This window comes from Lactuca virosa, chromosome 6, assembly GCF_052849685.1.
Source record: "Lactuca virosa cultivar CGN04683 chromosome 6, Lactuca_virosa_CGN04683_v6, whole genome shotgun sequence".
Classification (NCBI taxonomy): Eukaryota; Viridiplantae; Streptophyta; class Magnoliopsida; order Asterales; family Asteraceae; genus Lactuca; species Lactuca virosa.
The window spans coordinates 121,664,672-121,689,259 of record NC_136431.1 but is presented as its reverse complement, the minus strand read 5'-3'; the positions used below and the strand labels follow the sequence as shown (position 1 = coordinate 121,689,259).

The 24,588-nt window shown below is 36.9% G+C and overlaps 1 pseudogene across 1 annotated transcript in view; it reads right to left on the bottom strand.

Moving 5' to 3' along the window:
• Window positions 1-1,906: 1,906 nt before the first annotated feature.
• LOC145121913 (ubiquitin carboxyl-terminal hydrolase 5-like) overlaps window positions 1,907-24,588 on the bottom strand; it is a 31,784-nt pseudogene continuing 9,102 nt past the window's right edge. Inside the window, exons 2-12 of the transcript XR_013714608.1 lie at window positions 4,686-5,097; window positions 4,251-4,618; window positions 3,913-4,170; window positions 3,674-3,822; window positions 3,499-3,608; window positions 3,162-3,289; window positions 2,920-3,061; window positions 2,696-2,841; window positions 2,553-2,611; window positions 2,239-2,353; window positions 1,907-2,120 (exon numbers count right to left, since the gene is read on the bottom strand). The product of XR_013714608.1 is annotated as a ubiquitin carboxyl-terminal hydrolase 5-like (transcript). The remainder of the gene's footprint in view (window positions 2,121-2,238; window positions 2,354-2,552; window positions 2,612-2,695; window positions 2,842-2,919; window positions 3,062-3,161; window positions 3,290-3,498; window positions 3,609-3,673; window positions 3,823-3,912; window positions 4,171-4,250; window positions 4,619-4,685; window positions 5,098-24,588) is intronic.

Here is a 24,588-nt window from a genome sequence, read left to right as displayed (position 1 = left end):
AAAAGTTTGTGAATAACTCTTAGCCCTAACTTACTTGTGGGTAAGTTCTAGGCGTAATGAATTTCATGACATCAAGTTTATAAAAGTCGAGTATGTTTTCCATGTGTGTAAAGTAAAATGCACTAACTTTTATATCGAAATATGTTTATAAACTCTATAGTAAAAGGCATATGTTATTTCATGGCATCAAGTTTATAAAAGCCGAGTATGTTTAACATGTGTGTAAATTATAAGGCACTAACTCCTATAACGAAGTATGTTTCTTTTATAAACTCTATAGAAAAAGGCATATGTTATTTTAATAGTCGTATAATTCTAACAACATAACGTACTAGGATATCGAAGTTTAAAACGATATTGTTTACTTATAATATATATAAGTGTTGAACAATACTTTTCAACTACTATGCACAGACATGGGCCAGACATGAAACACTGGAGGGCAGGACCATTTTGACATTTAAGTTGTTTTGAAATCCAACAACCCTATGCGGCCCTTCAAACCAGATTCCTCGTACCGTAAGTAGTTAAAATGGATTGTAATAACATTTTTGTATAATTTATAATACTTAGTACATGTATTCTCCCCCAAAATAAGTAAATACAAAATAGGGCCGTAATACTCACCTTAGTGTGCGATTAACGATTGGTTTTCGAGGATTTATGCGAAGTCCGGGACGTGTTGTCGTGAAGTCGTAATTTCCGAGATTAATTCGATTTCCTAGAAGATTTCGATATACATTAATAGTTAGGAGTGATTTGATATTTTGACTAAGTATAATGATTTATTGAATAATTTTTCGAAATTTTGTTAATCTAAAATTTATTTAAATTAAAGTTTATTTAAATAAATTTTATCTAAAAATAAAATTTAATATCTTCCAAAATTTGAATTTAAAAATTTATTTAAATTAAAATTTTTTTAATAATTTTTTTAAAATTTAATAATCTAAGGTATATAAAATTTATCAATATCATTTAAAATAACTTTATTAAATTTTATATTAGAATTTTGGATTCAATTGAAAGGATTTTCCACCATAGGGTAGGTTTTGTACATTTTAATATGAAGTTTAGATGCTTAGGACTAGTTTTGTAAGTATTTTTGAAATTGGGTTAAAACAATTAATTTGGAAAAAGGAAGTTTGAGTTTTAAATGGTTTCATTCCCTGTGAATGTATGCATGAACGAAGTGTTAAAAAAAATGAAAACAGGTTTTGGTTGGATCATTTGCGATCGTCGACACACGAAACAAACAAAATAACAACAAAAATAAACGGTGGGTTATAAATATTAGAAAGGAATGTTTTTTTTTTATATGAAAACCAATTAACAATACATGACTTTTAATAAGAGAAATTAAAACTCGGAAGGTCCCTACAGTTTGATTTTGTTACGCTCTTGGTCACTGTTTTACTTAAAAATACTATTTTGCCCTTGATTTTTTAATTTATTTAAATAAGGTGCACTACTAGAAAAACAGCATTTTACGACACGCAATGTGTGTCGTAAAACGCTCAGACGACGTGCAAATGCGTGTCAAGGAAGGCCCTGTCATAACGAGAGACGACACGCTTTTGCGCGTCGTTTATAGACGACGCGCAGTTACGACACGCATTTACGACGCTCATTTATGACACGCAATGCGTATCAATGAAGGCCCTGTCATAAAGGAAGACGATACGCATTTGCGTGTCGTAACCTTACGACGCGCGTTTAGGACACGCAATGCGTATCATTATAGCCCCTGTCATAAATGAAGATGACACGCATTTGCGTGTCATAAACTTCAGCAACCATTTACAATATGCATATACAACGTGCCTTTTCGATACTCTTTTACGCATAATACAAAAATATAGAAACAAATATATACCAAAACAATCAATTTCATTCAATAACATCATGTCAAAAAAATTGTAATACATTGATATTAAAAGAATATGATTGTACATTGTTATTAAGAGGTTTTCCCTAACTATATAAATTAATACTACATTACTATAAAGGGGCACCTTCTTGTTTAAGTAACTCATCATTAAGCTATCCTAAGAAGCTCTGAAACTCTTCATGTATCCAACCAATCATCATGTCTGTTAGCTTCAATATCAATCCTAAATCTTGATCAAGAACAACGTTGTCCACATAGATATGTATATATTAAATATTTACATCTATGAATATAAGGGAAACTTGCATGAAAGACTAAAAGGTTAGTGAACAATATGTATAGGATACCTGTAAATCAGTTTCTCCAGGATATGAAATGAGTGTTGTAAGTGATATTCGCACAATAATGTTGAGCAAGGCTTTTCCCTGAGTATGCTCTGTAGAAAATCTAGGCAATGCTTCTCTGGAACGTTGCATCAGAAGTAGTGTAACCTCATCAATGGAGTACGATTTTTATAAATATATAAAATAGTTGAATAATCAAAATAATATGATCTAATATACAAATAAAAATAAAAAGATAGCTGAAATAAAGTATTAATTTAACAATTCTTTAATTAGAAAAATCAATCAATGTGATTTGAAATGTTGTATTAATTTACCTGCTCCACTTTCCCCAATCACCAAAATGGAATTGCTCTTTCCCTCATTGATAATAGCCCTGTATATTATTCCCATTGATTGGAATTAGATATTAGCTTTGATGATGAAGCTATTGGTAACTTATTCATAAAACAAGAATGACCTATAAGAGACATCAGCAACTGCAACAACATGGGGACTCAGTTCTCTAAAAGGTGCTCCTTTGTATTCATCCATCATATGACTATTATACGAATGAGGTAACTTTTGGAACAGATTGATTGCAGTTAGAATATTGCCAGTGTAAGTCTGTCACCATTTGAAACATGTAAAGAAACAAAGCAATCTTAGTTAGGTTTTAATTTTAACATGAATAAGGAAACTTACATCAATTTCACTGAGTTCATATTTGCTTCTTATGTTCTGCAAGACTCCTGGCTCATGTAAATAATATGGTTTTGTCATTTCATCAACACCACCAGCAGGAGCTTCTGTATCCTTTGGACACTTTTGATAATTTAGCAACAACCTAAAAGAGAAATCATGAAAAAGCACTCATGTTTTAAACAATCATTCATTAAGAGTAAGATGAAAGTATAGTTTTTAAAAATAAAATGTGAAGTACAAACCTTTTTTAGGTCAGGAGTCTCGATTTCTGCTTCTTGACCAGTAATTTTGTAACCTGCCCATCAATCCATGTTTTGTCTGGGTCTTCAACCCAGAAACAAGATCCTACTATGATATTCACTGAAGTGCTCTGTTGTACATAAAGTCACAGACACAATTTAAGTCTATGCAATATTGTTAACATATATCAATAGTATACGTAAGTAACCATATGCATACGTAAGTAACCATATGCACATAAGGATGAATTGATTGATTGATTGATTGATGGAAATATAAATGAATGAATGTCGGTGTGTGGAAAGGTTTGCCTGTTAAGCTCCATAACAACATACATACACTATTTTGGTAATATTCACCACTTGATTCAATATCTTCATCATCTGAATCCTTTTCATCAATCCCAATCGTATCATCTACCACAGGTTTATCCAACTCTATGCGTTGAACTATATTATATAAAAAGATAATTAGAAAAATAAATTTATGGATAAAATCATGAAAATGAACTTACAGCTCTTGGCGACGATGTATCAACAGGAGAAATTTGGTATTTTTCATGGATTTGGGGATCTTATAAGCACTGAGATGATCATCGTCTTTTATGGAGGATAATGACATGAGAGGATCTTCCAGAAACCGGTGAATTAAGTGATTCCATATCTGTGAAAAACAAAACCCACCTTGATTTAATTTAATTTAATTCATATGCTGAAAAAACAATTAAACAAATAAATGTAATATGTTTTTCACCTCAACTAGGAAGACTTTTTCACTGTTTTTTAAAGAACAAGAAATGGAAAGTGCTTGAATCAAGTCCCTACAACAACCCTGGTTGGGTACAGTTACAGTTACAGTGGTGGGCACTGCACTTCCATCACAGCTGAATACTGTGACACTCATTGTTCGGGTGGTGGTTGATTGAAGTGGCAATGAGAGATACATAAATGAGTTGAATGTAACCGAGATCTTCTCACATACAGGACAAACCAAAGTTGACTTATATTGACCCTGTTCAACAAAAAAACAAACCCATCAAATTATCTTTTATAACACGTGTTGAATGAAAATTGATGATTGATGATGCTTACTTGGCAGACATCCACAATTATTGAATCATTTCGAGAAATGTGATTGGCCCAATATTCATCAATAACTTCTTCATCAGGTCGACCATCTGCATCTCTGGATTTTATGTAAGGCTTGTGTTCACACGGTTTAGATCTTCATGTAATCCATCAAACAATATATATATATATATATATATATATATATATATATATATATCATTAAATGCTAAATGAAACAAATAACAAACCTGAGAATCATGCTGATTGTATCCACTAAATTGTGGTGCAAAATGAGCAAGCTTTGCTTTGAATTGCCTTGGAGCAAATGGAGTCCTTCCTGGTGCCCATAACTTCCTCAGTAACTCACCAAATGCTAAAGCTAACTCACCCTACAAATTACAAAACCAGTATTATAAAAAAACAAAATAATAAATAATAGTTTCTGTTAAAACTTACCACCATTCCTAAAGGGTTATGCCAGTTGATCTATTGGTTATAATCTTCTCTAAAATATCTAGCAAATTCTGGTGTATGAACAAGACACTGAATAGCACTATTCATAAAGCAAGTGTTTCCAAAATTCAGCAAGCCAGTTAGGCCACCAGAAGAGCCACGTGTACTAACACCAACACTGACAGGTGTCTGTTTGGGGCTGTGTTTTATCTTCTGATTCTTTGATTGTAGAAGACAAATTCTGAAGTTGTGACAATTCTGAATTGTTGTTTTTTGGAAGACTCTTGTTTGATGAAAGAACTGGATAGTTAGTTTTAGAAGGCTCTACAAGTCCTGTTGACTCATTTTTAGCAAACCCTTTTTCTTGAACATTGTTTCTACATCCACCACCATTGTCAATGACTTCCACCAAGATCTGTATTCAGAAAAAAAAACATCAAGTAAAACATGTTATGTAATTAATGTCCGTAAAGATATCACTAAAGTAACTCACCAAATTTCCTCTTTTATACCCTTAAGGGCAGGGGCGGACGCAGGATTTTACAGTAGGGGTTGCACGGTAGTAGAAAAAATAAAAATTTTGAAAATTGTCGAAAATTTTTCCACTGCGGCCGAAAAAGTTAGGGGTTGCCGGTGCCACCGTGGACCACCCCTAGGTCCGCCCCTGCTTAAGGGCCACATAAATGGTCTTACCAAATTTCCTCTTTTATACCCTTAAGAGCCACATAATGGTATTTGAGAGGTACAATATTAATGGAAAACATAGAATTATTTGTACCAGAAGGAGGTTAAGAATTATTAGTTTAAGTCGTAATAATCACAAATAGCAACATCTGATATATGCAACTGCTAAAAGCAAGAATCACTTGAATGACTTACGTTTTACCATTTCATGGTGTTAGCAAAGACAAAGCGTTGATTAAGGTGGGTTTTGTTTTTCATTTTTTTCATTTTCTAATTGATTCACGAATTGTAGGCTAAACTTTGAGTTTTGGTTTGACATCTACCACACCAGTTTCTTATTTGATTACTAAATCTCCTTTCATGTTATGATACATTGATACCCACTGCTCAAAGTTGAAAACATAATTTATGGTTGTTTCTTTTACCACACTTCAGATGGCAAAACCAAAAAGCACACTTCTTGAAATCTCCATAAAGTAAACAAATGCATTTAAACATAAAAGTGGACCCGGAACAAATTACAACTATAAACATCAAATAAGAACCAAATTGAGTATATACATGTTAGTGGTGTTGTGGTGCGTGCTAGACTCTATAGAAATCGAAAGTTGGAAAAGTAGTACAGACTACACAAACAATTATTGTAGAAGATGATTTAAAAATTGAGTATTATATACAAATTTATAGTAGTCGGAATAAGAAATTGAACATTAGTGTGTAAGATAGTTAAATGAATCAGAAGAATTAAGAGTCTATAAGATTCGCTGTGGAAGAGTCGGCAGTTTCCTGTCATTCCAAAATCGGCATTCCAAAATCAGAAATCGGCATACTAATTTCAGAAATTAAACCCAGAATCGCGTTTTGGAACTATTGGATTACTGAATCAAACTCGTTTAGGGTACCAATTGGAACTATCTCGACACAGTACCGATTTGCGATCCGGGAATCGTTTGGAACACTTTCGTACCACGATTGGGTACGAAACGAGTCGGTACAGGTTCGTGGCCATCTGAGCGAATTCGGTAACTATGAACAACAACCACACATACAACCCCAACCACCTAATGGTTGTGGGTGGTGGTAGAGAAACACGTCGGTAGCCTAGGCTGTCGGCCACGACGGTAGGTGGTGCTTGACGTAAAAAACAAAAAAGAAGGAGAAGAAAAGAACAGGAATCGATACCTTAGGCTGGAGAAAAGTTTTTCTTGAGGTCCTCTTCCGTCTTCTCCCTCGACGGTGACTCAAAAATCCGACAGCTCTACACAAAAACTTGAACAACTCCCTCTCTAGCCGCTAAGACGAACGAACGGAAGATTAGGGTTATTTTGGGATGCTAAGGGTTTGGAGAGGGGATGTAAGAACTAAATGTATGAGAAATCGGCCCTAACATAAGAGCCCAAGGGGATCTCTACATCAAAATGAGGCTTTCATCTCAAGGGTACCTGACGTCAACATGTGGCTGCCAATTAGGGTTTTTTTTCATGTAGAGGATGTAGTTGGAGGTTTTCTTGCAGATTAAAACCCGAGTTGTGTTGGACGAACGAAGAAGGGTCGGAGGTGCTGGATGTAGGTGAAGACGAAGAAGGTGTTTGGCAAAAGTCCTTTTTTTAAAATGTGTTTGGATTTTTGCAAAAGTACTTTTTACAAAAGTTGTTTTGTAAAATGTGTTTGGATTAGCTTTTGAAGAGAAAAAATCAAAAATTAAAGTATTTGGTTTAATTTTTACATGCAAAATGACTAAAAATGACATGTTTACATATTTATTGGGGGTAGATGGAGATATAAAAGTAATTTTAATGTTTAACACTCTTGAAAAGTTGGAAAAATCATGATTTCGTGACTTTTCAAAAAGACCAAATTTACTCTATTGGAAAAGTCATTTTCAAAAGTCATTCTCATCTTCCCAAACATCTTTTTGACTTTTTCTAAAAGAAAAGTCAAAAGTCATTTTAGAAGTTAAACCAAACACCCTCGAAGGCCCTAGGATTTTTTTCTAGCTAATTCAAAGATTAGCATCAATGGAAGAAGGTGGAGGCATCAGTAGAGGGAACAAGGGAGACTGAGAGAGGAGCAAATAGGAGGGGGGTTTAATTTTTGGGATGCCATTTCCCCATGACTAAAAACGCGTGTTTCATTAGGAAATTATAAAACGACATGCAGATGACACGCATTTTATAATAAGCGTCATCCGTGTTTTTTTTTGTGAGACACTAACTTTAGGGCACGCATAAATGCACGTCCTAAATTCTTCAAATTTCTAAAGATCTGGCATTATTCTAGGGCACACCCTTTTGCGTATCATTAATTAGTGCGTGTTGTAAAAAACGCGTCATTAAAGGTCTGTTTTCTAGTAGTGGTGAGGTAAGTAAGGTATGGTAAGGTGAGGTGGAAGTGGGGTTGGGGGTGTGTTTATTTAAATAACTTATAAAATCAGTGGCAAAATAGTCTTTTTAGTTAAGACAGGGACTAAGCGCACAACAAAAACAAACGGTAAGGATCTTCCGAGTTAATTGTGAACAAAGAGGAAATCCTCTGAGGTTTATTGTGAACAAAGAGGAAATCCTCTGCATGAGCTTTTTAATACCAAAACTAAACAACATTTTCCTTGGTTTCTTAGGTTGTATACAAGACACACAGGAGACCTAGAACCAAAATAAAATAAATGAACAATATTTTTATTTGACATGAAACTTGATAATCACAGAAACATCAGAACAATAATGAAACACAAAGACACAAACCAAAAAAATGATCCCTTTATTTGGTTTTTGATAAACTTATTGTGCATGGCGGTATTTAGCAAGGATCATAACAACAAAAAAAATATTATATTTCTTCAACAAGAATCGTACATCACAGGGACCAAGTATGAGGGACATAAATGAGTTTGGGTGATATAACTTATTGTGATACCATGTTCATGTGCATGGGTTATTATATAAAAAAAACAACCACACCACACTTGTTCTTGGTTTGCAACTAGACTCACATATAATGAAACAAAAAGGAGAAAGGAGGCTCATGGTGGATGAGGGAATAGGGAGGTTAATGATGGAGGTGGTGGTGGCCGGCGATCCTTGACAACAGCATGCAGTGGGGTGCCGGTGTAGTGTTGCTGCCCGTTTTCCTTTGTGTTTCTTGGCAGAAATTGACAAGAGAAAGGATGGAAGAGAGTGAAGTTGGAAGGAGGTGGTGTTTGGGTGTGATTTTCGATCAAACGAGGGTGTTACAAGGTAAATTATGGTGGTGGAATAAGGTGGTGATGTTGGTGGAATTTTTCTAACTCAAGAAAGAGGGAGAGTGGAGAGATCGAGATTTGAGAGAGGAAGAGATGGCTGAAGATTGTGAGTTTAATGGCTTGCTAGGAGCTCTTATTTATACTTAGAATAGTTTCAAGAATTCCCATACTCAATCAAGTGTAAGTCATTCAAACCTAAGCCATACTTTGTACAAATGGATGTGGAGTGTAAGAAAGAAGAGGGAGGGCTCTATCCCATGTGGGCAAGGCCAAGGAGGGATCAATTGGCTGGCTTCTATGCCTAGGTAAGCCATGTGGGTCCCACATGATGTCATACATCCATTAAATGCCCAAAAGTTAATTTATTTTGGTGTATCGGGATCCGAATGTCGAGAAATTTTTCCGAAAGTGTCGTTAGGTAGAGTTTAATTAAAGGATTCCGGAATATGAAACAGATTAATTTTTGGAGTTACGGAACTCCGGAAAATTGCGTTTGAAGTTTCGCGTCTTAACGACTCGCGGTGTTCATTTTCGCGACTTTTGTAAATATTTTTGTTAAAAATATTTTGAGTGTGAAACTAAATAATAGAGTATAGTCTGATTCCGAAAACGTTCTCGGAAATCCCGTCGGCAAAGTGTAAGTGCCTCAACGGATGGATTCGGTTTTACGCGATTAAAGAAAACCAGTGTTTTACTGTCTGTTTTCTTAAAACGGTCGTATCTTTCACATACGAACTCCGTTTTGGACGTTCTTTATATTTTCGGAAACAGGGGAACATGTACTATAATATTTTAATGTTTGTTTTGCTCAAAACTACTTAGTGCAAAATTTCAGATTTTCAGACACATTAATCAGCGCTGCAGTTGAGCGGTTTGATTTGGTTGTCAGTTTACACGTTTTGAAGTAAAATATCATCTGACATCATATCATAATTGAATTGAACTTATTTATTTTAATTTATATGCACTAAAACTGAATGAGTTAAATTACAAACAGATTTACGGTAATTTAGTCGTTTAAAATCTATGCCCTAAATTCCGGGATGTCGCACAATATCATCCTAATGTTATGAGCATAATTATCCAACTATAGTTAGTAATAACTATGTAAAGTTGTGTTCTAAATATGTAATCCCCCTCCCCCCAGGAAAGACTTGGAAAATGGGGTCGTAAACTCACCCTTGAAGCGTGTAACCGTTGACGTAGGGAAGAATTCGGAAGTCCGGAACTCGGGAGGCGCTCAGGATCGACAGGAATCGAAATTATAATAATATATTACTAAAATACAAATATATAAGTTTCTAAGGTTTTTATGGAGAAATCTCGTAGAAAAACGAGAGAAACGAAGGAAGTAGATGTGAGAAAAAGGGAAGCAGGCTGCGACCTTATACACGCGAAATTTTGAGAGTGCGCGTTGCGCAAATAAATAGTGTTTGGGGTGCCACGTGTCAACTTTATGGTGGTCCACATGGCCATCTAGAAGCCTTTGGAAGTGTGCGTTGCACACCCGACGCATATTGCGCGCTTCGCAAAACGTTGAATATGTAAAATCCATAACTTCCTCATACGAGCTCCATTTTTGATGTTCTTTATATCTATGTGTAGCTATGGACAAGTACTACAACTTTCTTTTAGGTTGCATTGGCTAATTCTGATTTTATTTTTAGCTCTAATTTTTATATGATTTAAATGATTTTGCAAAATTCATATGTCTCTCATATGGACTCCGATTTTGCGTTCTTTTTCTCAAATTCTTATCTCGAGGAGTACTACGATTCACCTTTTGGTGACTCTAGCTAAAAGTTAACCATTATCTTCGTAGTTTTTTGACATTGAAATTTTGTGTGCGCAGTTGATTTTTATACATTCTAAAATTCATAACTAATTCATACGAAGTCAGATTTCTATAAAATTTATATTTTTGGGATCATTTCGACTTGTACTTTCAAATATGTAATATATATATATATATATATATATATATATATACATATATATATATATATATATATATATATATATATATATATATATATATATATACGTTTCAGTGCACTAATATTTACGATTCATGGATGATTTGGTTGATTTTTCCATTTCATCATAATACGAAACTTGTATTTTTGTCATAGTTTGATAAATATTACGAATTAACTCTATTATACTTGACATTTGTTACTTTTGGCTATTAACGGTCGGTAACAATTTTCGCAATTGTTACATTATCCACTCTATCGTATCACCACATCTACAAGTGACTTTTGAATCCACAAGTCTCCTAGCTGACTCTACTATGAAATTGCCATCTGGGCTTAGCACATAGTGAAATTTGTCCAGCCCCTACAGGAAAATATGATTACATAAAAGTGAATTCAGGTTTGTTAGCTCCAATAGGGCTTGAGCGGAAGTGGGTGTTGATTTCCACTGTAACATCTTGTTCTTCTAGGTATTTACCCTTTATACCCTTAGTAAATGAGTATTGTGCAAAGTGGCTCTTTATGGCATATTCATAATATTGGGTGCATCATGAGTACGAGGGCGTACACCTTGGTAAGCCAGGCGTACCTGGCCCCGTGCATGTACGTTGAGCATACGCTGGTACGTAGGGCGTAGACAATTTGGAGTGAATTGTGGGCTTTCTTGGTTGTGAAGGAAGATCATCAAGCAAGTGGCTTTGCTTTCAAGACTTTGGATCCAACATTTTCTCTTCATTGTGCACCATTTGGAGTTATAAAGCTCCAAACTTGGATCATGTTATTCTAGATCTTGGTTAAGCTTAGAATTTCTTCTCTTTTGTCCCAAAACCTAGGCCTTTGTGAGTATAAGGTACTACAATGCCTTTAAGTAGTCATTTTAGTCATTCTAGGGAGTTTTAAGTCATAAAAATGCAAGCTTGGATCTTGATTTGTCCCCATGCAAGAGTTATGGTGCAAAAAAGGATGGAGCAAGTTAGGTTCTTAGTGTTGGGCTCCTTGTAGCCATGCAAAGGCATAAAGTGTGTAACTTTATGGCCTTAGAGGTCTAAATAAGCTCATATATGAAGTTTGGATGTAAGGTCTTAAAGCATTGAGACCTTAATGGGAGTTTTCGCTTTAGGGTGCGTACGTTGGGCGTAAAACCGAGTATGCTACACGTACTGCACCTTGACCCCGATTCCCTTCGCATTGATCGTGTACGCGGGACGTACAAGTTGGTACGTGTGACGTACAACCTACTTCCAACAATTGGGCCATCCTTTTGAGCTTTGAATCATTAGTGTTGGACTTTTCAGAATTTGGGCCGAATGGGAAGGACAAATGACCTTTTTGCTGCAATTTAGGATATGGAATTGGTTGGACCATCTATTATGGAATAAAAGTCGGATTATTAATTATGGCTATTTTCTTTGGGATATCTTTAGTGTGAGGAGCCATATTAGTAGCAGCTCGAGTGTGTGGCATGGTTATCTTCTTTGGAGGTGAGTTTTCTCACTGTATCCATGGGTCGAAGGCACCAATGCCGACCCATTATTGTATTACTTAGGATGATTGCCATTATGTGATGTATATTGGATTGTAGGCTGGGCTAAAATACACCCCAGGGTGGGGCCCACTATCATATTTTAAGGTTGAAATATACCCATGGCAGGGCCCACTACTATATGATCGGGTTGAGATACACCCCCGGACGGGGACCATATATGTTGATCGGGTTGAAATATACACAGGGCAAGGCTCCAGGGTAGGGCCCATATCTGTATATCGGGTTGGATTTACCCCAGGGTTAAGCCCATTGTATGATTGGTATATGGTACTTTGGGAAACTCACTAACTTTGTGCTTACAGTTTATGTTTATGATTGCAGGTACTTCCGGTTCGAAAGGGAAGATCCCGGCGTGATGGCACATCCCCCCCTCATGATTTCCGCATTTGAATTAATTGTACTATGATATTTTGAATATGATGACTTGGTGTTTATTTTGAACAATTAATGAATGATTTGATGAACTTTTATATGAAAATGTTTATTACTGTTTTCAGTATGTTACAAGTTGGTATCAGAACCTTGGTTTGAGGGATTCAGACACACTTTTGGGTGCGTCAGAACACAAACTGAGGAAATGATAATTTTTCTTAAGAAAAATGAAGTTAAACTTCTAAAAATATTTTTATGAAGAAGAAGGAGTGCGATGCATGCAATCACTCGAGCTCAAGTAAGTGGTTCCCAAATTACCCATACCTATGTATTATGAGTAGTATGCTTGATATTAGAATTGCATGCTAGATTAGGGCTAAGGATACCTTCAGGAATCATATGATAGAATTGCCTGACTTGTGTGATGCCATATATCCTAGTGGAACTTGATGCTATGTATTACTTGGAATTTATATTGGCTCAATTAATTGTTGAGTGTATGATTTGAAAGTTGTATATGAATAGGATTGTATAGCCCTAGAATGATCGATTTGACCTCATTTCCTGTTCCTTGTTTGGTTGTGGACTTAGGGTAGAATCATCATTTGACAGTCTATGTGATCCTAATTTGTGTAAAACTTGCATGCTTAAGGCATTTAGCGGTGTTGATTGAGGTCCTTGGTATTGCGAGTGGTGGGAGTTGACACGTCCAAGGAGAGTGTATGATATGTATGCTATATAACATAGGATTGGTATATGGTTTTAGTGTGGTGACTTAGAGGAATCAGGACTGACCTTGAGGAAGGTACATGTAGGTGTGAAAGGTAGTATTGGGCCCGTACTACTAGAAGCACGAGACATGTACCTGAGACAAGAGCAGACCTGGAAACTCTAAGGAGGCCTGAGTAGAGGAATCCCCTCGAGTCCTATGATGATTGTTTATATGTTGTGTTTCAGTTTATAGGATGGTGATGATTTCTCGAGAAGTTTCTAACTCAGGTTCTGGTTCAGGTTCTGGATCCGAAACAAAACCGATTGATGAGTGTTTACGCAAGTTCATTCTGGTTGAGGTTACTCGCGGTATCTTGAATGTTACTCTTGTGTTGTTCGGTACCGTCAAGGAGGGGATTTTGGAGTTGATGGATGAGAAGCTCAAGAACTTTCGAGCTGAGATTTTTGCAGATCAGATAGGAGCTCGAGCTCCCTCATTCCGGGAGTTCAAGGCATGTGGAGCTCCTGAGTTCTTTGGGGCTAAGGACCCCATCGCTAGCCGACGTTGGATTGTTGACATGGAGAATGCTCAGCGGAGGAGTTTTTTTCCTTAAGGGGGAAAAGGTGGGATTTGCATCCTGTCTGCTGAGGGACCGAGCACGAGACTGGTGGGAGGAGGTTAGCTGAGCAGTAGGGTCTGCGGCAGTGGCAGTCATGACCTGGGAGGATTTTGTTATGGGTTCCAGAGGGAGTTTGCACCAGCTATCGAGGCACAACAGCTGACGAGGGAGTTCCAGGACCTTCGCCAGACTACTGAGACTGTGGCGGAAATCACCACCAAATTCGGGGAGAGGGATTTGTTGGTCCCGCAGTATGCTACGGATGAGGAGATGAAGAAGACGCGATACCATGACATGTTGAGAGAGGATATTTAGGGAGTTCATGAGCTTTTCGGGGCGCGAGACCTTGAATGATATGATCGAGAAGGCCCGTGAGCGGGAGATCGAGTTGGATCTTCGGTCGAAGCGGAAGACGGAGCTGGTACAAACAGCGGTGGACCAGACTAAGAGGCCCAAGGCTTCTGATTCACATGTCAGTGGCTCGTAGGGTCATAGCCGCTACGGTAAGTGCGGCAAGCCACATGGTGGGGCGTGTCAAGTTTCGGTTCAATATGTTTTGGTTGTGGTCAGTCGGGCCACATGAGTAGGGATTGCCCTAGGAGTGCTCTGGTTTGCTTTCATTGCAATCAGACCGGCCATAAAAAGGTCTATTGTCCTAGATTTTCAGGGGGAGTTGTGGCGGAGCCTGCGCCATCCACATTGAGGATTACTGATGGCCGCCAGGGCAAGGCGGAGGCTCCTGTGGTGACGATCATGGCATTTCAACTGACCAACGATGAGGCCCGTGCAATGCTGGATGTTGTTATTGGTATGTGATTTATATCTATCTTTTATTGCTTTCTTTGTTTATGCTTATGATTACTTTGATCTTGTATATGGATATTTTTGGTTAATGGTATAACCGCTCATGTTCAGTTTGATTCGGGTGCTACCCGATCCTTTGTATCTCTTGCACTTAGTAAGAAGTTTTGTGATGCTCCCGGAACTTTGGATTTCCCTCAAAAGGTTGAGATTGTGGGTGTGTCTTGAATCTGTTTAGTGAGATATACTCTATTGATTTGGTTTCGATTCTCCTGAGAGGATCGAAGGTTATCATCAGGATGGATTGGTTGGGACCTAATGGGGCCATGATTGATTGCGAGTGGAAGTTGGTGAGAGTTCGAACCGCAAGTGGGGGAGAACTGGTTATTCCTAGCGAGAGAGATTCACATGGACTGACTCTCTGTTCAGCTGTGAGAGGCAGGAGATATATGCAGCAGGGTTGTTCTGGGTTCCTAGCTTATGTTACAGACGCTAGAGTTGAGCATACGAAAGAGTTGAGTGAGGTACCCATTGTGTAGGATTTCCCTGATGTGTTTCCTGAGAACTTTCCAGGAGTACCTCCCGAGAGGCAGGTTGAGTTTCAGATTGATCTAGTTCCTGGTGCGGCTTCGATAGCCAAGTCATCGTATCGCCTGACAACACCAGAGATGCAAGAGTTGTCTACGCAGCTTTAGCAACTTCTAGATAAGGGTTTTATTCATCCAAGCAGCTCTCCATGGGGGGCACCGATTCTGTTTGTGAAGACGAAGGACGGTTCACACAGAATGTGCATTGATTATCGGGAGTTAAATTACCTAACGGTGAAGAACGTTACCCACTTCCGAGGATTGACGATTTGTTTGATCAGTTTCATGGTGCATCTCGGTTTTCCAAAATTGATTTGTGACCGGGGTACCATCAGATGAGGGTCAGGGATGATGATGTACAAAAGACAGCCTTCAGGACTCGCTATGGACATTACGAGTTCGTGGTGATGTCATTCGGGATCACCATTGCACCAGCAACGTTCATGGTTCTCATGAACCAAGTCTGCAGGCCGATGCTGGATCGGTCTGTAATTGTATTTATTGATGATATTCTAGTCTACTCCAAAACCAAGGAGCACCACGAGGAACATTTGCGAGAGGTGTTGGAGACCCTAAGGAGAGAGAGGGTTTATGCCAAATTCTCCAAATGTAAGTTCTGGTTGCGCGAGGTATAGTTCCTAGGGAACATCGTCAACCAGAAGGGTATTTTGGTCGCCCGACCAAGATCAAGGCAGTTATACGATGGGAGGTTCCAAGGACCACATCTGAGATTCGGAGTTTATTAGGCCTCGCAGGGTATTACCGGGGATTTATCCACGATTTATCCAAGATTGTAGTGCCTTTGACCCGTTTGACAAAGAAGAATGTGACTTTTTGGTGGGGGCCTAATCAGCAGTTGGCTTTTGAGACTCTGAGTCAGAGATTGTGTGAGGCACTGATTCTTGCGCTTCCTGAGGATTTGGATGATTTTGTGGTTTATTGTGACGTATCTATTTCGGGTTTGAGAGTTGTTCTTATGCAAATGGGTCACGTGATTGCTTACGCTTCAAGGCAGTTGAAGCCTCATGAGGCGAACTACCTTACGCATGATTTGGAGTTAGGGGTCGTAGTTTTTGACCTCAAATTTGGAGACACTACCTCTATAGGGTTCGGTGTACTATCTACACTGACCACATGATTTTGAGGTACTTGATGGACCAACCGAATCTGAATATGCGGCAACAAAGATGGTTGGATGTGGTAAAGGATTATGATTGTGAGATCCTAGACCACCCTTGGAAGGCCAATGTGGTGGCTGATGCTTTGAGCGGTAAGGCCGTAAGTTCTTCTATCAGGGATATCTGCTTGAGGATGATTGTCACATCGCCTTTGTTGGATTTGATCATGAAGGCTCAGGTGGAGGGATTGAAAAAGGAGAATTGCAAGGCCGAGCGGATCAGGGGACAGATTCCATTATTTTTCAGATACAGTCGAGGGTTTTTGGCTTAGAGTGGTAGAGTTTGGGTTTTAGAATTAGGTGGGGTGAGACAGACAGGTACGGAGGGGGCGCTTAATTCAAAGTTTTATGTCCATCCCGGGGGCCACGAAAATGTATAGGGATCTGAGGTTGATCTATTGAGCGGTGCTTGACTTGTAGGAAAGTCAAGGTCGAGCATCAAAGACTGTAACGCCCGCAGATTCGGGCTAGTCAATTTAGAGACAATAAACATCAAAAATTACTTTTTGATAGAAGATTATTTAGAATAAATAATATTAACCAAAATATATTATATATGTCACAAGGATTCAGTACATATAAAGAACGCTGAAATCCGAGTTATAACGAAAAAGTTATGAGTTGTTGATTTTTTTACGGCTAAAACGGCACGACACCGCGTAATGTAAAAAGTGAATTTTTGATAAACAGCTTTTTATCATTAGCAATCTAAACAAAAGTCATAGTAGACGTTAAACCGAAATCGTGCATATAGAGAACGTCCAAATCTAACTTCGTAGGAGGAAGTTATGATTTTTCTAAGATTTAGCCTAGAAGTGCATAGCCCGAAAATCGAATTTTATATCGATCGTTTTTTAGCCGACACAACCTAAATGATAATTGAAGATCTCATTAATAGGAGCTCAACGACATAAAGACAGTCGAAATCGGACGTCGGATGACAAAGTTATGAATTTTTAACGGACTTTAACTGTCTAAGCCTATTACAATATAACTTTAAAAATAAAGTCAAAATTAGCTGACGGATTCTAAACAAACATTGTTGATCACGTCGATACCTACACGTGGATATAAAGAACGTCAAAAACGGAGCTCGTATGAAAAAGTTACTGTTTTAGAAGATAATTAGTTTTTAGAATAACCATGAGGTGACACGTGGCGCGATCTGAGCCACTGCTTCCTCACCACGGCTTGGCACCAGATGATGACACCTGGCCACGAATGCCCAATGTTCAACAAGGGAAGGCCCCGCGTTCGCACCGAACTCAGCCTATAAATAGAGGCGAGGATCATCCCAAAAACTCACACCTTTCTCATTCTTTCTCTCTCAAACACCCCTTTTAGCCCCTCCCATTCCCTAGCACTTCACGAGTGCTAGAGATGAGTCCCGAAGCGCCAGAAGGCTCCGAGAAGAAGAGCTTTCGGCTCCGAAGTTCTGCCCCTGCAACGCTCGGCTCCTAGCTAAACCCCTTGTAAGTGAGTTATGCTTACCCTAATTTAAGTATAGTTTATGTTTAAGTTCATTATCGTTATTATGAACCTATACACAATAAATGTGCTAATTAACATAAATTATACAAAGTGTTATTATAATATATTTTAACTATGTGTGCATATTATCTGTGTTCTTGACATCTATGATGGATGAACAGAATATACATGTTTTATTCGATTTAAACTGTATACATATTTTATACCTATAATTATGATGGTTAAAGATGGGTGGATGAAAGATGAGATGAATGATGAGAGATGAAAGATGATATAGAGGATGAGAGGTGAAAGATGCTGAGAAGGCTTGACCCAAGCGATGGCACAATCATCTAGCAGAGTATAGATGACTACCATGAACTATTCTAGACAGTTCAGTGGAAAGCTAGCATGCTTGCAACGTGTAGGTGTTGTGAACGATGTGTTCACCAGATGTACTCTAAAAACCCTGGAAGCTATGGATTTAGTACCCTATAGATGATCATTTTGCAGCTATGGACTTAGTTCCTTACAAACAAACATTGGCAGCTATAGATTTAATGCCCTAAAGATGAACATTGGTAGCTATGGACTTAGTGCCTAACAGATAACATCGGCAGCTATGGACTTAGTGCCTGTTATATAAACCCTAGAAGTGATGGACTTCGTGCCTATTCCTTAGGACAACCCTTAGGAATAAATATTGAGGAATAAATGATTCTTAGGGAAGATACTTAAGAATAAAGAAGATAAAGGGGATGGGTAATTGGGTTAATTGTTTGATGATGAAACATAATAACTTTATTATTGTGGGTTGAAAACCTTATTTACTCACCAGGTTTCCCAACCTGAACCACTCAGTTTATTTGTATCATAAGTATCGATACAAAGACACATTACACTGAGAGATTAAAGGAGATGTAAACCACTAGTGTAAATGAATGTAAGGTCTGTTTATGATCATGTTTCTGTATTGACAATGACATCCCAAAGTTTTAATATAAACAAAATATATTTCTTTGGAAATTTTTTGGTAATATATTTATCATGTTTTCTGGGAACAAATTCCGCAATACTACTTTTTCAGAAAGGGTACTCTGATTTTTTAAATAAGCATAAATAAAATTTTTAAAATGATCGTGAATTTGGGGATGTCACAGTTGGTATCAGAGCATTAGTTTAAGCGAACTAGGAATATTTGAGAATTTCTAGACTTCAACTTAGAATGCTAAGCGATGATCGTGAGGAGTGTGTCTAATATATTTTAGGTAGTACACTTGAATAGACACAAGCACTAGCTTATTTAGGGAAGACGCCTAAAATGCTTTTATATGCTAAATGATTTGTGATGCTTTATGATGCCATTGTTTGATCGGATCTATGGTCTATTGCCGATCGGATCTAGAACATTTATGTGTTCAGATTTCTAAACATTTAATTACGATATTAGAACTGGCATGTAACTTTTTGGAGTAATAAGGAGGATTAAGCATCTAAACCTTCTATGTATTAAATTTCTCGTCTTGAATAATTATTATAGTCTATGGAACGTCATGATAAGGACTCGTACCAGACTGAGCAAATAGAAGAAATAAGAAATCTGATGATAGTGAATGATACCTTTCAGAAGATACCATAAGAGAGGTATCTTGCCTTTAGAATGCGTCTAATAAATAATATGTCTAGTACGGGAGAAGTTCACTTTCGATTTGTAGAAAGAAAGATTTTTGGTATAATCCATGAAGTTATCCCATCATCAGGCATGTCCTCCACCAACCAAGTTGAATTAGAATTGTTGTTGAAGATACGCATGGAAGAAGTCCAAGTAGAGTCTAGGGAAAATTTTATGATTGTTTGGACACAATTGTATGTGTTAAATTTGTTTTTGTGATAATAACTTGGAGAACTGAGAGACAATACTTGAGACGAGTATGAGTAGGTGTGAAAGGTAGTAGAGGCCTATACTACCGGAAGCACGAGACTCACACTTGGATCAAGGAAAGTCACAAGGCTACCAAGGCACTAGTAATTGATTCTGTTTTATTCATGTATGTCGTTACCATCGCTTTGGTAATGGCAAAGAAGATGATTGTTATTCCGACCCAAGTGGTCATATCAAATCGAGTCCGACTAAGATGTGTATGTTACGTGGTTCAGAGAACCAAGATCGATGTAGCAGTTGGATTAGATGTCTAAGCCCATAACTATTATTGGTATGTACTCGACCCGAGATTAGCATGGTCCATTTGGGTTGCATATCATCAGGACAATTTGTTAGGATGGACTTTTGAGAATAAGTTTTATATGATTTATTAATATATTATAAGTTCTAATATATTAATATGAAATCATATGATTTAATTAGTATTGATCAAGAATTAGTTTGGAATTAATTTAGTGATCAAAAGAGACTAATTAAATCTATGGGGACTAATTATGGTAATTGGTTATATTTATATGTGTTGGGCTTATGATTCATATTGGACTAAGTTTATGTATGTATACATAAAGAGTTGGGTCACATGAACCATGGATCATAAAACCCATGGGTATAGATTTGGGTTTTACCCATGACCTTTGGAATCCTACATATAAATATGTTACTTCATGAACAATTTTGTGGGGCTTCTATTCTTAGTGAAAGATAGATGATTTTGATGCATGGAATTCTCTCTCAAAATGTCATCCTTTGTCCTAGATGTGTTGTGATTCCATTTGAGGTGCACCACTTGGGGCACTAAGTTCTTAAAGGCCAAAGTCTTCCTAGCAACATCAACAACATCAAGAGGTATGTCTAAAACTTGTCTTATTATACATATGTTATTTGTTTGCTAGTTTTAGGCTTAAAGCTTTGGAAACTATATGCATTATAATTAGAGAAAACATAGATCCAAAGATTTTAGGGTTGTATGTGCACCATAGGATGTTGTAGTATACAAAACCCAACAGTGGTATCAGAGCCATGTGTTGTTTTCTATTATATTTGATGTTATTATTGATTTTCGAAGCAAAAAAATCGAATTTTATGCATTCTGCCAGCAGGACTCGCCGAGTCCACTGGGTGACTCGACGAGTTGCTTGAAGATACTCTTGGACTCGTCAAGTGTATCAAGGGACTCGACGAGTTGGATGTACTGAGTGTAGATTTTCGAGTTTTTTGCCCTATTTTGGATTAGGATCATTACCACAAAATGTTTTTGTTCATAAAATTTGATTTTGATGCTATGGTAATGATTATCCTTATCCAAATAAAGGATAATTGTCAAAGTTTCAAGATTTGTATTAGTTTATGTGATTAGCTAATTTCTTGAAAATTGTTGATGTGAATTAAATTTACTTATGAGTTTAATCTAGATCATAGAAAAAATTATTTGATTATTGTGTTAATTGGAATAATTGATCTTAATGTTTTTATAAACTCCATAACTTGTCCTCAAGTTATGGAAAATGAAGAGTTTTTCCTTTTAAAAGATTCATTAAAGTTCATAGGTTATGAAAAATCAAAGGTCATGTTTTTAAATGTCATCATAAAATAGTTTTATGTCTTCCATAACTTGTCCTCATGTTATGGAACTTGAAAACTCATCCATAAAAACCATATTAAACTCATAAGTTGTGGAAACCAGAGGTTTTTGAATTGTTCAAAACTTTCCATCAAGTTTTGGAATTTGTAAACTTACCCCCCCCCCCCCATGTATACTTTAATTCCAACCCTTATATTTTAAAAGTTTAAAATTCAACCCTTACACTATTATAATATTATAGGTTTAATATATATATATATATATATATATATATATATATATATATATATATATATATATATAAGATTAAGTCGGTCTTACCGTTAGTAGGCCTCATTCACGAAGCCGGTCTATAAGGGTGGTATAAGGTTACTGCCTATAAAATGGCAGTTTAATGGGTGTCCATTCTCACCCACCGCTTTCTTGACTGGTGGAGAGTCGTTAGCCGAACGGGTAGGACAGGACATTAGTTCTCCCTTCATTAAAAGTATAATGATAAATATAAAGTAACTAAACTTTATTTAATTCCTAATCTTAGTTACTTTAGGAAAATGTGAATTTGGTGCTAACCCATGAAATTGCACTTTGCACCTTGTTAAGTCGTTAGTGGAGCGTGTGTGGTTAACCGCCACACTAATTTGGGAATGACAATGTGTGGCAAAGGGTAGCTTGATGTTAATCATAGATCAATGGAGCGTGTGTGGTTAATCGGCACATTGATTAGGTGGTTGTAACATTAAGTGTACCGAGTTAATTTGCATGGTTATTCACTCCTTGTTTGTGATCCTCGGCATCCCATTCACAAACTTGAAGGGCACAATCAAGATTTAAACATGCCATTGAATAGTTCAATGAATCTCAAAAGATGTAGGAGTTTCAATTCATTTAAAACCTAATGTTAAATTTCGTTTTTCATGGTGGAAATTGGTAAATCGTCATTTACCTACCTTCAAATATTTTGTAGCTTGGATTACGACATCCCTCTTCCAAGTTATAAAACATTGTGTTGGGTCCTAGCCTTAATATTTCATATTGGGTGTTATATTAAGGGCTTAAATCAACTAAACTTGAATTTCTCCCTCATAGATGTCTAGTTATGACAACTATGGTCTTCCTTATCCTTTTGGATAAAGCTATCCTCATGAAGATGATATCCCAAATGGCGATCAAGGTGAAAGATTAATCCCTTTGTTGTGCATTAATGGGACTGGAAATCATACTTCACTTCCTCCACCTCCTCCAATTGTTCTCCCTAACCCACAAGTTCTTGAAAAGTTCAAGGTCACTCAATCCTTATTGGCAAGCAATGTCTATATGTGCTATCATCTTGGAGATGAAGTCTCATATTGAAAAGCTGGGAGAGTTGGGTTTCGAAGTCTCAAGGAAGTTGACTGTTGACTGGGTTCTTCATTCACTTTCCGAGTCATATAGTGAGTTCATTAAGGATTACTATGTGACAGACCACGCCATGACCCTTAATGATCTTACCTATTTGCTTGTTGCTGCTGAATCAGCAATGATTTGATTAGAAGATCTACTTCCCAAACTTCCATGGACATTTATAATGGTAACATTAGATATCCAGAAAAGCTTTATCTTCCCAATGGAAAGGGATCGGCCATGGTAAAGTCATCTGACCCAATGGTAATGAGAAATGATAAGTCTGAGATAGTCTTGTGTACCATTCCTAAAGATTCCATATGTTTCTATTGCCAAAAGAAGGGGCATTGGTTGCGAAACTTCCCTATTTACCTGAAAGTTCACTAGGATGGTAAAAGTCAAAAATTTGACTACGCTTCAGGTAATTTCCACTATCTAACTCTATTAAGTTCCTATTTGTAGATTCTTATTACATGATGTGAATAGGTCGCATTTTGATGTTTTGTAGAATCAGACAAAAAAAGAGAGGAAGCTTAGAAGAAGAGTATGCTGAATCTGATCGCGAAGATGGATTTCGATCGCATGATTCAAAGATCTGAATTTTGAGCTGCTGATAAGAGTCATGATAGATTGCTTAGGAATGGATAACGACATAGTTTTCATATGTATTTGCATTATAAGGATAAGTTTTTTCCGCAATTTTAAAATAAAAGGAAAATTTTTGGTTTTATTTTTTTTAAGTATCCTTACAATGACGTTTATAGAAAATTGTTGTTTCTATGATTCCATTGATAGCAATATTGGAAAATGGATTTGATTCTTTCGTTTGTGGTAGTGTCATAATTTACCAAATAAGGAAAGATTCTCATCACCCAAGTTTCAGTTGGATAGAAACTTGGAATCATGCAACTTGCATTGTATGATGAATGAGAATTTTAATCTTTGGGAAATTAAGACCAATTCCTTATTCACATGTATATGTGAGTCAAGTGAAGGACTAGGAGATCGGGTACACTTGGTTGTGCGCTGATCAGGTCCACCACAAAGAACGATAAGGCTATTCATCATGATTTACTAAAGTTTAGTAAATTTGGTTGTGCTTACAAGTTGAAGTATAATTCTGAAACATTGGAAAAGTTTCAATGTACGTCAGGACGAATGAGAAGAATCAAATTAGGCGGAAAGATAAAAGTTTCTCGAATCTGAAAAGATTAGAGAGTACTTTAGTATCATGTTTTATGATCATCTTAATGATTATGAAAAACCATATCACAATTGATCCTCTAAGGACATCTTAGTGCATTTGTTTGACTAAGAAGAGGAATCGTGAATTGTTGAAATGGTTAAATCAAAAAATGAATCATACTTCGTTCCAAAATTAAGTCTTAGTGTAATACTCCAAGATTGAGCCTTGAGTGACATAATGTTAAGAAGGTTTAAAACACTTATCAAATGTAGAGTAAAATGTTTTCTACTCTTGTACATTTAAAATTGGTAAGTGGTGATGTTTTTGATAAAACAAAGACCGACTAAGACCAAATGTGTGAAGTGTTTATCTTGATAAGAATCCGCACTAACTCTTGAATATTTGTTTGTCGAGTAATGTTCCCTGGACAAAGTGAATCTTATATGTCAAGAGGTCAGTGGGAGTCTTAAAAATATTGAAAAGTTTCAAGAACTAATCAAGAATAAAACCTATTGTTTGTCACTAGCACATGACTTGAGGTTTGCAACCCATCGTGTTGACATATTCTTGTTTATGTGCCCATTCCAGTTAAAAGTTGACTATGCATGTGAGTTCTATGAGTTCTCAATTGTTT